The 16788-nt window shown below is 38.7% G+C and overlaps 1 long non-coding RNA gene across 1 annotated transcript; it reads right to left on the reverse strand.

Annotated features, from left to right (window-relative positions):
- Positions 1–1494: 1494 nt before the first annotated feature.
- Positions 1495–16558, reverse strand: LOC108706941. Its single transcript, XR_001934181.2, has 3 exons — positions 16476–16558; positions 8328–8407; positions 1495–1901 (listed from the first exon to the last, which is right to left on the reverse strand). It is a non-coding gene; the product is annotated as an uncharacterized LOC108706941 (long non-coding RNA).
- Between the last annotated feature and the right edge of the window lie 230 nt (positions 16559–16788).

Consider the following 16788-nt stretch of genomic DNA (forward strand, 5'->3'; position numbering starts at 1 on the left):
ACAGGATATAAAACTCATCGCTCTCCCTGTGTTATGAATACACCACCAATCATTTGCCACTTAGACAGTGGTTCAGCAGCTATTAGTTTCCATGGTAACCTGAGTCATGGTGATTGATTCCTTGCCAGTGTGGCACCACCACAGGGAGTACAGCTTTTGAGTTTTGTGTACTTCTAACATCCATCTAATTAAAATGGGATTATAGAATCATCTCTCTATCTGCTGAACAGACACGCAGCAATTCATTTATGCAAATGTAAACACCATTAAGTAAATTGTCAGCATAGTTAGGACAAAACAAACATGCTTTGCTCCTTTTATTGAAAAACATTCAGAGTCATGTTGGGCCACCTTGATCTGTGTAAAACACGTACAGCAATACATAAGGGCGTCTGAAAGATAATGAATGTGAATCACAGACAGGAAACTTTGATAGAATTATTTCTCAAACTACTATCTCAAAGATCATGAAAACCTGATTCCCTGCAGGGTGTCATTTATGAATGTCAAACGCAAAAGATGCAAATATTTTGCATATTGATACCATTTTCAAATATGATCCTCACAGTTCCGTAGTCCAAAATTTTACTTGCCTGCTAGTGATGTGCAGGTCGGGTTTTACCCGACCCGCACCCGCCCGATAACCTTCCTCCGACTTTCGGGTTCCTTTTATAGACCCGTGCCGATCCACCCTGCCAATGATGTCACAAAAGGGGCGGGCGAGCACTGAAACTTCTGTATTATAATAAATAAAGTACCCCTGTTGCAAAATATGAGGATATTTGAAGTCACCTTGGAGTTCCAAGACCTGTATAAAAACACTTGGCCTTCGACCTTGTTCTTTTATATGGTCAACTACTCGGTAATTTATAATCCTTATCTTTTACAAGAGGGTGTACTTTATTCACTATATATTATTATCATGTAGTATTATTATGTAAATTATATCCAAGTCCCCTTTTGGACATCTCAGAAGCTTATCCTGAAAATAGGAGATCACCTGCATGTTTCTACAGATAAAGGATATAACTTTTATAAAAGGATATAAATTCTATTATATGCACAAAACAATTTTATACCGTCTCCTATACACTTGATATTTCCATTTCCACCTGGGGTGCTTATACACTGACTCACCAAAAAAGTACACAGTTTCAGCCATAGGAACTACTGTATGCAGGGAATCACATTCTCTCCCTTAAGTACCCAATAAACTTTACATGCAACACTATGGGGTATTTTTATCAAAAGGTGAAGTTAGAGATCGCCACAGTCCTCTAGAGTGAAATTCCGTCACTCTCCATTCATTTCTATGGGATTTTGAAAGGTGTATTTATCAAAGGATGAACTTTCACTTTTACCCATTCATAAATACTCTTTTAAAAATCCAATAAAAATGATTGGAGAGTGGCAGAATTTCACTCTAGAGGACTATGGTGATCTCTAACTTCACTTCTTGATAAATATTCCCCATGATGAGAGGTGGCACAGAAGTGGACAGAAGAGAGAGGTTGTCACCATCTTCTACTACATCATTGCCTGCTGGATAAGAAAGCGTCATAAAAATAAAGAATATTTCATTATACCATATTTTTGTAAAATGAAACTTTGTTTTATAATTACATTGGGTAGTATATGAATGCTCTATTTTTCCATCAGTGCATTGCTACCAAGGGTCTTTGTGTCTTTTTGCTAAAAGCTTTTCGGCAAGAACATGCTGTAACATTGTAGCATAATCTCATTGAATTCCCTATTATTACTGCAAATTACCTGCATTCTACTCAATAAATTATCTCCCATGTTGCTTCCACAGGGTTTGACATCTGACAGATTTTGTTTTTATATAGTCTGTGTTATTGTTCAGTGAGCACTCTTGTTTTTTATGCATGTTGGTTTTCTTCCTTAAAAAAAAAGAAACAAAAAAAAAAGTAGATTAACATTTACAAAAAACATATAAACAAAAATATTAAACGAAACGGGGTTTAGGAGATTACTGTATATGCACATTCTTTAGATCCTTATTTCCCCTTACTTTCTATTTCACACTGTCAGCATAATCCTTTCCAAGAATTATGCTTGGAAGAAAAGAAAAGAAGTTGATATACTGCAGCAAGTGTTGTCTATAATTCTGACAGCAGCTATATTAGGATAAAAATGTGCATCTTCTTATCTGTAGGTTGTGATCAGTTGATGATAGTGGAAAATGCCCTGTACCATTTTGCTTCAGTATTTTTCCTCTGTAAAAGAGGGTTGAATGCTGTTCCACTGCTTCCCACTTATACATTAAAAACATAATTTTATAAGCTCCAGACATGTTTCTTTGTTAATGATGTGTGAGATGACAGCTGGCTCACAATACCTTTCATTTTAGTGTCACTCCGCTTCATCTTTCTATGCCTATTTTGTAACTAGTAAAAAGCGGTGTCACAATTCATTTAAACTGCTAATTAGCAACATTGCAACCTACTTATAAAGGTGATTCTATTTTAGAATGTTATGCACAAGCATTGGAGAAGTGAGACAAAATGTATGTGAAGAAGCAGGAATGGGGAAAACATCAAGGTTTTTTTTTTTACATTGAATGATTATTAATGGAATTAATAGAACAGACATTCTCTGCATTTTACCATCTGCATAATGCACTCATCATTTCCCCACCTGCCCCAAGAATGTTAAAGGAGGCTGATGGAATTTTTTAAATGGAGTTTTAATAGGATGTTTACAATGTTTAGATGTTTATAGTTCTGTAGGTCACTAAAGGACTCATGAATAGTGATGGGCGAATTTATTCGCCAGGCGCAAATTCGCGTTGAATTTGTGCGATTCGCCGCCAGCGAATAAATTCGCCTGAAAAAAAATCACCGGCGGCAAAAAAAAATTTGCAGCGTCGAAAAAAAACGGATGCCGGCGTCAAAAACGCAGTTTCGCAAATTTTTCGCCGTTTCGCGAAATTCGCGAATTTTCCCACGAATTGAAATGGCGCAAATTCGCCCATCACTACTCATGAATGCAAGTGTGCAAAGTGCTATTTTAGACATATTTTGCCATGCAAGTTGAGGTTGGGCTATTTCTGTAGTACACTGTTAATATGAAATTTGAGGCACATTTGCGCCCACTTCAGAAGGTGGGAGACAGATTAATGCCAAGCTTTGAATGAAAATCTGCATCTGCATGACATACAATGCAAAACACATTGAAGTCAATGGACGTTTTTGAGTGGCAACTTTTTCTAGTCAGTGGCTACTATTTTTCTTGCAGCACATTTTTCAGAATTTTTGCAGAATATATTTGCTCTGATTTTCATCAACATACACATATCAGTGTTTACAGATGATTGGTGGGCAGTTGCAGCAATGTAATTTAGTACACTGTATGGCTTTTCGATTCTTTTATAAAAGGACCACTCTCTAGGTAATCTAATTTTTTTAGTTGAAAGCCTAACTAAAGTAGAGTAGAAATGTTATACATAATGTTTTGGGCTTCTGTACCAGCCCAAGGCAACCACAACCCTTTAGCAGTAAATATCAGTGTCTCTAAAGTTGCCATCTTCATTTCTTCTGATTCACTGTACATTCTCTATGCTGCTGTCAGTTACTTAGGGACCCACTGACAATTTTAGGCTGATTGGTACTTAGTACAGATAATTACTACATGTCAGCTTAGAAACCAATGAAATTAGCATCAGAATTTAATAATCAGCCTTGTAGCATCAGCTTATATTACAGGCCAACCTCATTTTCTGCTTGTAAATTTGCAACAACCCCTAAATTAAGCTTCTCAACAGCTGCTCAGTGCTCACTGGGCATGTGAGTGTCACAGACGCTTTCCAAGATGGTGACCCCCTGTGAGAAGTTTGAATTCCTCGATCATTGCTGCTATTGAGACAAATTTTAGGCTGGTACAGTAAGTTCAGTATTTAAAATATGTCATTTTTAACCTTATTTATTTTTAGGGTCTAGTTCTCCTTTAATGGGATTTCAGTATATATTATGTATGAATAGTGATGAGTGAATCTGTTCCATTTTGCTTTGGTGAAAAACTCCCAACACTGTTAAAAAGTTTGCGAATTCTTAAAACGTATTGAATAGGTGACAACATTTTTTACACGTGTGACTTTTTTCCCTCACTCTAAATGCATTAAAGTCAATAGGTGTTTTTTCTTGTGGCAACTTTTCTGCCATGGTGACTTTTTTGTTCAAATGCATTTTTTTTTTTATGGCGACATTTTTATCTTGGGACAATCTTGTCTTGACCACAATTTTGTCTTGGTGAACTTTTTGTTGCCGCAAATCCATGCCTGTTGAAAAAATTCACCCATCACTATGTACAAATTAATGTACATGGTAGTATCCTTAGGAATTTATTATTGCTTGGCTATACAGAAGTCTCACATGGCTCTTTTTCAGTTTGAAGTAACCATTTAAGTGGCATCTGATATACTGTTCACATCTTGTGATTTAAGGTGGGCCACTGAAATTTAGACAATTCATCAATTCAGCGTTCCTGTTTAAGAATTTATATATTCAATCAATTATACGGCACAGGGTTTTTGAATCTCCCGGGGAACTTATATCACCCTTAGCGTCTCTCACCGTTTAAAGGGGACCCGTCACCCAAAAAAATGCTTCAAAATCCTATTTTATTAGATTAGTCAAGGAAAATGAACTTTAACTACACTATATAAATTATTTGAATCTTGTTTCCTTCAGTCTGGGATTTCAAAATTATAGCAAGCAGGCAGCAGCCATTTTGTGGACACTGTTATTAAGAAAAGCCTTGTATCATCTCAGAATCTTGTTTATGCACCAGAATGGGGGGACCCGATGTCCATCCCCATGCCCTGACCACACAGTTATATGGTAAAGGGAACTGGGGGAATGTGTGGGGAACAGTGACATCTAAGAAGTGCTGAATTGAAAGTGAAAGTAATTGCCTGCCCCGCCTCTATGCCACGGGCATAGAGGAGGGGCAGACAATATTTGATTGACAGCTGAGCTTTTTAAATGAGCTTACAACAGCTATGAACGCTTAAATAAAAAATAGAAATTGGATTTCATGTTTAATTTGAAAAGGACTTTTATCATACAGATTTTTGTGTCTGGGTGACAGGTCCACTTTAAGGCTAATGGTCCGGGTGCTGATAGCCCCGAACCCTGCACTGAAGCTCTATACACTCGTACGTCCCATCGGGCTCCCCAACATAAAACATCAAGTTATTAGTAGATAAGCATCTGTGGAGTCTTACCCTGTCCACGTGGTGACCCGGGTGCAGCCGCCCCGAGTCCGTCACAGAGGAGACGTGTTCACAGCACCAAAGATTTTGTAGCAGCGCACACCGGTATCCCAAGGAATCGCCCACACGAGGTTATGGTTAAAAAGGTATAACTTTATTTTCTCATCTGATCAAACATCTAGCGTCTGAGGTCTGACGTGTTTCTTGGCTACGCACTTCCTCAGAGAGGTCTCTTTTACCTTTTTAACCATAACCTCGTGTGGGCGATTCCTTGGGATACTGGTGTGCGCTGCTACAAAATCTTTGCCACTGAAATTTAGAGTTTTGAGTTTTTCAGTGATGTAATCATGTTTAAAATGTCCTATGTGGTTTCACACCAATGATGTCATAAAGATACTGAGAATAGAACCATAGAGGAGACAGAGGATATGACGGACACTTCATCTAGATGGCGGCTGCAAAGTCTGCTGCGGTGAATTAATTCAATGTGCTGGTGCAAGTATATGCGAATTGAGTAATTGAAGTATGGCCTTTCAGGAGGGGGGGGGCATGCAACCAACAGTTTGCAATGTTAATTTAAAAATACTTCGTACCTCGTTCTCCTTTAAAATAAGCACATTAATATTAAACAGTGGAATAACGCTATGCTTTTTATTTTTGGATTGTGCCAACACTCATGTTTGAGAAATAATGTTTGAGAGCTCTTTGAGAAATATACCTGTAGAGTTTATGTAAATATGAACCATTTCTTCTAAATTCATTCTTTGTTTATTGTCCAGACAAGACAAATGCCAGTGTTTTGTAGAAATTTACTTTCTGTGTTTTTCCTGTATTCCTAAATAAATAGAGCCTGGTTTTGGCCATTAATTATAAGACTTTACTTCATATAGATTGTCCTTGGCATTATAGTAGTTTGTTTCAGTTTCACAGCCACCCACACAAAGATTTCAAAACTCATCTTCGCCCTCGAAATAAAAATACATAAGACAAAAAAGTGTCATTTGTAGGTAGATATAACAAAGTAGCTTCTCATTCCCAAGATAGATACCAGAGGTACATTGTGAACTTTTATTGTCTGAATAAGAAAAATATAATTTTTGTATAGAAAATCAGGGCTATCAGAGGAAACTCTTTCCAAATTGTTGTACATAAGCTATTAATCAGGTAATCATTTATTAAATGCAATGTTCTTTTATAACACACAAGTAAAAACATAATTTAAGTTCCAAAAATTGTCCATTGATAGATAAAAAGAATACATATCTTGAATTCTGGGAAAAGAAACATAGAGACAATTGCAATGTGTGGTATAAAATTTGTGTTTTCACTGTAAAATACTCTCTGTTCAACCAAGAATTTAGCTTCACTTGATAATATTGTGGGATCTTTTCTATGGGGTGTTTGGGGCTTTGGTTTTTCTAGATAAGAGTTTTACCATAATTTGGAGCACCATACCTTATTAGTTGTTATCAATAGCAAGGTATTCTCTCATTGCAAGAGATGCAAAGAAAATCATCAAGGAATATAAAACTGCCTATAAAAGCAAAACACTGCAGGAAAATGCATTGCTGGTGAACTTTCTGTTGTATTGATCCTAGACATATATCAACATTTTTAAGCCAGTAGCATCCACTTTAAACTTTTTGTAGTCTGGCTAGAAGATGGCTTAAAAAGTTGTAAATTGTCTTCTTCTGACATTCATTACATACTACATATAAGTGCTATGAACTTCTATGAGTTATATCATAAAATGTCATTTTGAGAGATGATTCTTTCAACAGTTATTATAGTATTTATTGTACCAACTTTTCACCAAGTTCAAAATCCAGCAATTTTTTTCCATAGGCCTACATAAGAACTGGAATAGCTTCTACCACAAACATGAGATTGGTAGCCATATTCATTCTAAAGAGTTATCAGAAGTCATTTTCCATAATAAAAGTGTTTAGTGTGAAAGAGCATTCATACTGTAGGTGCTTCCTAGTAAATGATTGTGGGGCAAACAAATGCATGTTTGAGCAACAAGACCAATAATGACATATGTTTCATGTTTAAAAACATGATCGTCAATATAAAAAATATGATAGCGTTGAGCAAATGTTCAGTTGGCTAGAGAGCACTGTGAGTTGATTTATTACCTAGACAACCAGTTATCCAGAACACTCTGAAATACTCTTTTATTAATCAAAGAATTCTATAGTTTGGGTTTTTTTAACCTATAATAAAAGTGTATGTTATACTTGAGGTTAACTAAGCTAGAATGAAATCCTATTGATGGAAACATTTTCTTATGCAGGTTTTAGTAGTGATAGTGCTCTACATTACATTTCACAGAGACCCTTTATGCTGTGTATATGTTTAATGTAGAAGGTTTCCTTCCAACATGCACGGGGGTCATTTGATATCTGGCACGTCAGATATTATCGGGGATCCTGTTGTTGAAATCTTGACACAACAGAAAGCATGGATATTATGGGACTACAATCCCAATAATACTACACCATTCTATGTGATGCCATAACTACTGCCAACAGAGATTATGACTGTGTAAAATTATATTATACATGGGTATGGTTATAAAAAAGTGCATGGGGGGGATGCCTACGGTCGGATATCCAGGGCCCGCAGGACCGCATGTGTGCACTGCGCCGTGTGTGTGTGCACATGCGCGTACATGTGCAATGTTTTTGCCGTGATCACCGATAAAGGGAGCTCACGGCACAAATATATTTCTGGGTGCAGCCCAGTCCGACCCTGGGCATGCCAATAGGAGGACAGAAAGCTACAAATACAAAAATCATATCTGAGAATTAAGATAGGGGTGGAGGCTAAGAGCACTTATCTGCAGTTGTGAATTGTCCTGAGAGTCAATAGTAAATGCTATTATTAATAATAGCATACATGATGTAACGTCTGATATCCTAAGGTCCCAGTCAAGGTTCGCAATTCTGCCTATAGCAGTCGCCTTTGGCTTCGGGAGGAGCCCTCCACTACTCAGATTCAGGACTTAACATGAGAGGACCAAGGGGCAAACTCAGGGCAGGCAAGGGAAGCCTAACGTATAAATAGAAATACCAAACAGACAATACGTTACCAAATCAGGAGCAGATGGGTACTCGAGGTCACAGGCCGGGGTCAAAACCAAACTGGAATGCAGCACACAGTACACAGAATCTGAAGAGTGGTCAAGAACAGGCTAGGGTCAGTACAGGTAATGGTCAAAACCAGGAACAGACAGTTTTATCACAACCATGAACTATGGAACATAGACCTATAACGGGCTATGGTTTAGTGCAGAGCAGGGGTCTTTATAGGCAGCCTAATGGCTTACATTGATCACCTGGGGCCAGCTTGATATCAAGTGAAACAAGCCATGCCTATTTGCAATTAGTAGTATAGCAATGGGAGTGAACCAGGGTCTAAAGGTGGCTATACACATAGTTACATAGTTAGTTACATAGTTAAATTGGGTTATATATAAAGCTTAGTATCACAATAGCCTTACACGGACTAATAAAAGCTGACTACAGACCAAATCGATAGCTTATCGGCCCGTGTGTAGGGCCCTTCGACAGACTTACCCGATTGATATCTGGTCAAAAGTTGGCCAGATATCAATCAAGCAGGGTTAAAAATCCCGTCGGATCGCCGCCACATCTGAGATCCACTCTTTGGTGAAATTGCCAAACAAGCATATCTCCACGTGTATGGCCACTTTCAGCTGTCTGCTCACATAGAGCAGTGGTAACTCAGACAGCCCAACAACACCAGGCTCCTGGTTCAACTCCAGGCAGGATATTTTAAATGACTTGTCTATAAATAACATGTGGTAAAATAAATGCAAATACTTGTCCAGCAAATGAGTGTAAGGGGGCTATGTATACTTGTCTCTCGTCTGTGTTGTTCTTTGCAAGAAGGGTGGAGTAACTACCCCTGAGAGCTGACGGGAAGGAAGTGCTGGGAGAGAGAGGCAGCAGAGCGAAAGAAAGGTGTTGCAAGATCCCAGAGAAAACTGTATGTAAAGTCAGTAGGGAAACTGAGTGGCAAAAAAGCACATTCTACTTAGGTTGCAGAAGGTAAGTGAGGGCCCTAAAGAGCAAAGTGTGCATGGGAGTATGGAAAACCAAAGTGAGTCCTTCTTAGGACCCTGAAGAAGGGTCCCAGCAGCTCAGAGATAAAACAATCTGAAATATAATAAAGTTCAAGTGTCTCTGCGTCCAGTCCCTGTGTCCGTGGGATTGCACTACTGCGCATGTGCCCCATGGACCGTCTCTGGCGCATACCTCCCAACAGGAATTAGGAAATTGCAAGACACTGCCATCTGTTGGTTATAGAGTGCAATGACAGGAATAAGGAAGTTGCAAGACACTGCCATCTGTTGGTTATACAGTGCAATGACAGGAATAAGGAAGTTGCAAGACACTGCCATCTGTTGGTTATACAGTGCAATGACAGGAATTAGGAAGGTGGAAGACACTGCCATCTGTTGGTTATACAGTGCAATGACAGGAATTCGGGAAACTACAAACTCTCATCTCTAAAGGAAATGCAAAACCTACTTCACCTGGAGCTTTAATCCCAAGGCCCCCCGGTTTCTCATGCAATGCAAAATCCTGGCCAGAATTCCAATCCATGGATAGGAGTTAGACTACTGCAAGACACTGCCATCTGTTGGTCATACAGTACAATGACAGGAATTCGGAAACTGCAAGACACTGCCAACTGTTAGCCATACAGTATAAAGGCCTAGCATTAGGAAACTGCAAAATCTCATCTCTAAAGGAAGTGCAAAACCTGCTTAATAATCCCAAGCCATGGATAAGAGAAATCATGCTGCAAGACACTGCCATCTGTTGGCCATACAGTGCAATGACAGGAATTGGGAAACTGCAAGACACTGCCATCTGTTGGCCATACAGTGCAATGACAGGAATTGGAAAACTGCAAAACACTGCCATCTGTTGGGTATACAGTGCAATGATAGGAATTGGGAAACTGCAAGACACTGCCATCTGTTGGTCAAACCGTGCAATGACAGGAATTGGGAAACTGCAGGACACTGCAATCTGTTGGTTATACAGAGCAATGATAGGAATTGGGAAACTGCAAGACACTACCAGGTGTGTGTTTCTCCAAAAAATAAAGCAGCAAATAAAACAAATACAAAATATTTATTGGGACATATTAGGCCTCTTCCTAATATGTCCAAATAAATATTTTTGTATTTTTTTTTTTTATTTGTTGCTTTTATTTTTTGGAGGAACTCACACCTATGGCTGTGTTACTATGTGCATGCACCCTTGCACTGGGGTGAACTATGAGTATTTATCACTTTTTTATTAACTCTTGAAATTGTACGTGAACCATCCCCCTTTTTTGTAAACTGCAAGACACTGCCATCTGTTGGCCATACAGTGCATTGATAGGAATTAGGAAACTGCAAACACTCATCTCTAAAGGAAATGCAAAACCTACTTCACCTGGCGCTTTAATCCCAGGGGCCCCCGTTTGCCAATGAAATGCAAAAGCCTGGCCAGAATCCCCATAGGAGTTAGACTACTGCAAGACATTGCCATCTATTGGCCATACAGTGCAATGACAGGAATTAGGAAGGTGGAAGATACTGCCATCTGTTGGTTATACAGTGCAATGACAGGAATTAGGAAGGTGGAAGATACTGCCATCTGTTGGTTATACAGTGCAATGACAGGAATTAGGAAGGTGGAAGATACTGCCATCTGTTGGTTATACAGTGCAATGACAGGAATTAGGAAAGTGAAAGATACTGCCATCTGTTGGTTATACAGTGCAATGACAGGAATTCGTGAAACTACAAACTGTCATCTCTAAAGGAAATGCAAAACCTACTTCACCTGGCGCTTTAATCGCTAGGCCCCCCGGTTTCTCATGCAATGCAAAATCCTGGCCAGAATTCCAATCCATGGATAGGAGTTAGACTACTGCAAGACACTGCCATCTGTTGGTCATACAGTACAATGACAGGAATTCGGAAACTGCAAGACACTGCCACCTGTTGGCCATACAGTATAAAGGCCTAGCATTAGGAAACTGCAAAATCTCATCTCTAAAGGAAGTGCAAAACCTGCTTAATTGTCCCTGTTAGCCATGCAATACAAAAACCCTGGCCAGAATCCCAAGCCATGGATAAGAAAAATCATGCTGCAAGACACTGCCATCTGTTGGCCATACAGTGCAATGACAGGAATTGGGAAACTGCAAGACACTGCCATATGTTGGTTATACAGTGCAATGATAGGAATTGGGAAACTGCAAGACACTGCCATCTGTTGGTTATACAGTGCAATGACAGGAATTGGGAAACTGCAGGACACTGCCATCTGTTGGTTATACAGAGCAATGATAGGAATTGGGAAACTGCAGGACACTGCCATCTGTTGGTTATACAGAGCAATGATAGGAATTGGGAAACTGCAAGACACTGCCATCTGTTGGGCACAACCGTGCAATGACAGGAATTGGGAAACTGCAGGACACTGCCATCTGTTGGCCATACAGTGCAATGACAGGAATTGGGAAACTGCAAGACACTGCCATCTGTTGGTTATACAGAGCAATGATAGGAATTGGGAAACTGCAAGACTGCCATCTGTTGGGCACAACCGTGCAATGACAGGAATTGGGAAACTGCAGGACACTGCCATCTGTTGGTTATACAGTGCAATGATAGGAATTGGGAAACTGCAAGACACTACTAGGTGTGAGTTCCTCCAAAAAATAAAGCAGCAAATAAAACAAATACAAAATATTTATTGGGACATTTTAGGCCTCTTCCTAATATGTCCAAATAAATATTTTTGTATTTTTTTTTTTTTATTTGTTGCTTTTACTTTTTGGAGGAACTCACACCTATGGCTGTGTTACTATGTGCATGCACCCTTGCACTGGGGTGAACTGTGAGTATTTATCACTTTTTTATTAACTCTTGAAATTGTACGTGAACCATCCCCCTTTTTTGTAAACTGAAAGACACTGCCATCTGTTGGCCATACAGAGCAATGACAAGACTTGGGAAACTGCAAGACATCTGTTGGCCATACAGTGCATTGATAGGAATTAGGAAACTGCAAACACTCATCTCTAAAGGAAATGCAAAAGCTACTTCACCTGGCGCTTTAATCCCAGGGGCTACGCGAGTCCAAAATTTTGTCCCTCTTTCTTATTCTGAAATGTTGTGAGGTATGCTGGCTAATGTTTGACTACATATGTTCTAGCGCCCGTTAATTTAACGGGCTTAATGTCTAGTCTGAAATATTATGTAAAGTTGGTTGCTTGGCATTCTGTATGTATCACGTACACGGATCAGGTACAATGTCATGCAAAAAAAAACAAAACATCAACCTCTCCCCTGTTTGTGTGTGATTGTAGATCAGAGAAGTTCCTAAACCAGGGAATTACAGCCCAGTCTGTCCTGATCCTGGATGGAGGCAGGCCAAATTGTAGTGTACCTTCTGTCCCCTGTAGCAGAGGCACAGGACTCCTGTAGCACCACAAGGAAGAATATGAGTGCTGGAGTTCCTGCTGTAGCAGAGTAGGGCTTCTTAAGGGTCAGGAAATCTTAAGATGAGAGCTATATCTGGAGATGATAGGTCCATAGTGTGTGTATTCTGAACATATATATATATATATATATACACACACATATATATATATATATATATATATATATATATATATATATATAAACACTAAAGGGTTCCAAGCCTTTTAACGATAGCCTTTGCTATAGTTCCATTAGCTACTATATAAATTGACACAAAGTTGGACCAGAAGTTTGAGCGTACATTTGTTAATCATGAAAAAATGTTCAACAGAGATACTAGGAAAACCTGTGATTATTATATAGGAGTTTACTAAATTCAAGTTTAATTGGCTATCCAATTATCCACATTTGTATTAATCAGCATTCTTGTTGGTGAAACTCTTACCTGTAATTAAGTTTTTGCTCATCTTTTTCAGAGAACTAGGGGGTGCAGTGGGACAGTTATATTGAGGGTTAGTGAAAAGTAATGCATTTTCATGTGTGCATAGGAATGGTGACTTTTCAAGGGAAATTAGATTTAAATCAACTGATAGTATCATAGTAATAGTATGCCTGTGCTGGAGATAACAGTGACTGTGTGAATGTGAGTAAATCTTGAAAATAACTAAATGCCAGAAAAAGCAAAATCTGTTCTTTAGAAAAAAACTGCAAATGTCTTTTCTGCTAATGATGTGATACATTTTGTAAGGCATTACAGATTGTTGCCTTAAAGGACATGTAAACCCCCTCCACAAAAATGTAATCAGTGAACAGCCTTTTTGAAATCTTTAGATATCTGCCACTCTGGTTGTTAAAATATTAACAGTAAGGCTGCAGCATCCCCTTAATCACTTAGAAATCCTTCTCCTCATCTAACCCACTCGGCTTCCTCCCTCAGGAATTTACTTTGGTTGTTGACTTATGAGCATGCTCAGTTATTCTTAGCTCAGATTACTAAACACACCCTCTAGTCTAACAGCCAATGAAAAGATAGCATTACGAGTTCCCATGGAAACTCTGGCTGTCTGATCCTATCAAAATATGTTGTGCCTGTGTAAACCTGCATTCTGCATTGCATGAACCTTACAGCATACATGTCCTGTTTGCAGATGTCATTATTACTGATGAAAGAAAATGGCTGACTGTTGAAAGTTGCCATTTGTTTAAGGAAAATCTGATAGCGCTGGCAAATGGAGGGGATATATGCAGTACAAATGATGTGGCTTGGGTTGGAAACATATCCCCAACTTATATACATTGTAGGAAAATGTAGACTTTACATGTCCTTTAATTGTCACTAAAAAGAAATGGGAAAAAGTAATAGAAGGACAACTCTATTTTTGTTTTGAAGCCTTTCGGTTTTGTTTTCTGTATCTTCAGTATATTCCTTTGAATATTACAAAAAGAGTTAGAACTTTCCTTCCCTTATTCAATATTTTTATTTCTGTGGGTTCAATTAACATATGGCATCCTATTGCTCTACCTGATCCCCTTCAGGTTTATAAGGTACACTCAGTGAACTTCCATTGAGGAAGAGTTGCAGTACTTTACATTATCAGTTAAGGGTCAAGGCTTTCACAAAATTGTCTATTCGAACATGATGCCCTTTGCTTGTTTTAGATTAGAGGAAAGAGATTGGAACTGACTCCCAATGATTTGAGATAGTTACATTTGATCGCTGTTGCTTAAATTGCACCAGCATTTTCTGTAACTTTAGTTCTATAAATACTAAACTGTTTTCGACCAGTAGTGGCAAGACACGTTCCTTACACATATCCCAATAAAGCTTAAACCAGATAAAGAAGCACATCCAGAAAAATATAGTACTTACATGTACCTAATTGTTCCTTGCAAAATTAAGCTGGCATATTCCTGGTGTTTAGCTTTAAACTGGCTCCATGAGCAAAGGGAAATCCCTAATGCCGGACAACTGTAAAAGGTATTTCCCAGACAATCATTAATGAATCATTAAAGAAAGAATCCATTAATTCCATTTTAATCCTGTATGTTCCTTCTTAATATGATGATACAGCATCAAAGAAAGTGCATTATGAATTGAAAAAGTACATGAGTTTTTCAAAGCTATTGTACAACTAAGGAAGCACAATATATATAAATATTTCATGACCTCTTATTCTTGTTGCCTTTTAACCACAAAAAAAATGGATTTCCATTATAGGGAACAGCAGGTGGAGAAAATGCCACTCGCCTTGAGCCTTAAAGTGAAGAGAAATACACCTAATGTTTTTTTTTTACATCCCTGGAAGTGCGTATAATGACTCAACACGATGGTACTGCTCTATGCTCTGCTCTGAATGCTATAATCTAGAGAGCAAAGCAATGAACAAACATAAGACCTTAAATAGAGAAGGATAAAGCCAAAAGATAGGCACCACCCATTGATTGTCTCCACTTACCTAATACCCAGGGCCGGCACTCTTGTTATCCGGGGGGGGGGGGGGTTCTCATCAAGCATGTATAACCAGATTTAAAATCTTTGTGCCCCTAGGCCAGGCCACCCATCTCTGCCTACCCCCTGACAACCCTACCACTACTCGTTACAATCACCTACTGTGAGCAGCTCAGCAGTAGTGCCTCTCTTCTTTAAGGAGTGGTCCCCAAAATTGACCTGCACATTGCGCTACCAAGAGAAAGAAATATGGAGCTGCAGTAAGGACAAAAGATTTGACAAGTAGTGGTGTCCTCAATGTAGCCCCCTAGCAATACAGAAATAGGATGGCATGCTGCCCTTAAAAAATTACCATCCTAAGTCCAGGCCTTTGTGGCCTTCCCACATATCTTGTAAGAGGATCGTTTTGTGACGCTTGCTGCGAACAACTCTGGGCCAATGCAGTTTTCTGCTAAAAGGAGCACTGGCTCAGGTTATCTGGTAGGTGAATACAATCACTGGAGTGTGCTTAACATAAATTGGCACTTCCAGTGAGTGTTGACTTTCCTTCTCCTTTAAAGGGGAAATGCTAAAGGGACTAGATACATAAAGGCAACCGCAAAAATAGCACTTGACTGAGAGGGAGGGGCAACTGTTTGTAATACATTTTGGAAGCACAAAGAATTGTGCTGATGGCTGTTTCTTATATAAATGAAGGGAGCGGGTGGTCAAGATGCCAAAAATTGTAAACTTGCCGTTTCTCATCTTTCTGCTTGTGGTTTTTGAAATAAATAAATGTTCTCTCTGGGTAGGTCAAACCTGTCATCTATAGTGTATTTTTTTATATAAATATTTTTTATATTTTGTCAGGAACTCATCATTTGGCATCCTCAGGTTTGTGTACAAAAATACACTACGAGCAGTTTAACTGTGTAAACTTTATCATCACAGAACTATTTCCCTGCAGGCAAACATCGTTTCTAATTTTTGCATTTGAAAACAACATGTAAACTAACACATCCACAAGACATTTTGAGTTTTCACACTTTCATCCTGTCTCATTCTTGGTTGTTGAATATTCATCATGAACTAGGAGCAAAATGAAATTAAACTCTTCAGAGCCGCTTTAAAGTAGAACAGGTTTCTGGTGAAATTTTAATAAACGGCTGTGATCCACTGTAATGTCATGCTGCTTTCTAAATGTTTAACCACTTCAACTATGTAGCAAAGGCTAGAGGAGATCCATTCAAAGAACACGAGGCTGCTGAACATCAGGCTGGCAGCTTACTCACCAGTCTCAATATGGTGGAGCAGGACAGAATAGTTTCACTCATGAGGCAGTTTACAGACTTCTGCATCAGACCTTTCTGTAGCTGAAAATGAGAAACAACAAGCCATATGTTGGCATCTATGTTGGGTAATATGATAACCAAATGAATGTACATATTCAATTACTGTAAATATTAATGCATACAATCTGGACAAGATAGACAACATAAACCTTCCGTAAAATATTTCCAATTGTGTTACCTAGTACATTGAATGAAGCATTCCAGACTTTATTACAGATAGAAAAGGATTATCCACTGAGTATAAAACTTACCA

The sequence above is a fragment of the Xenopus laevis genome, chromosome 1S (genome assembly GCF_017654675.1).
Source record: "Xenopus laevis strain J_2021 chromosome 1S, Xenopus_laevis_v10.1, whole genome shotgun sequence".
Classification (NCBI taxonomy): domain Eukaryota; kingdom Metazoa; phylum Chordata; class Amphibia; order Anura; family Pipidae; genus Xenopus; species Xenopus laevis.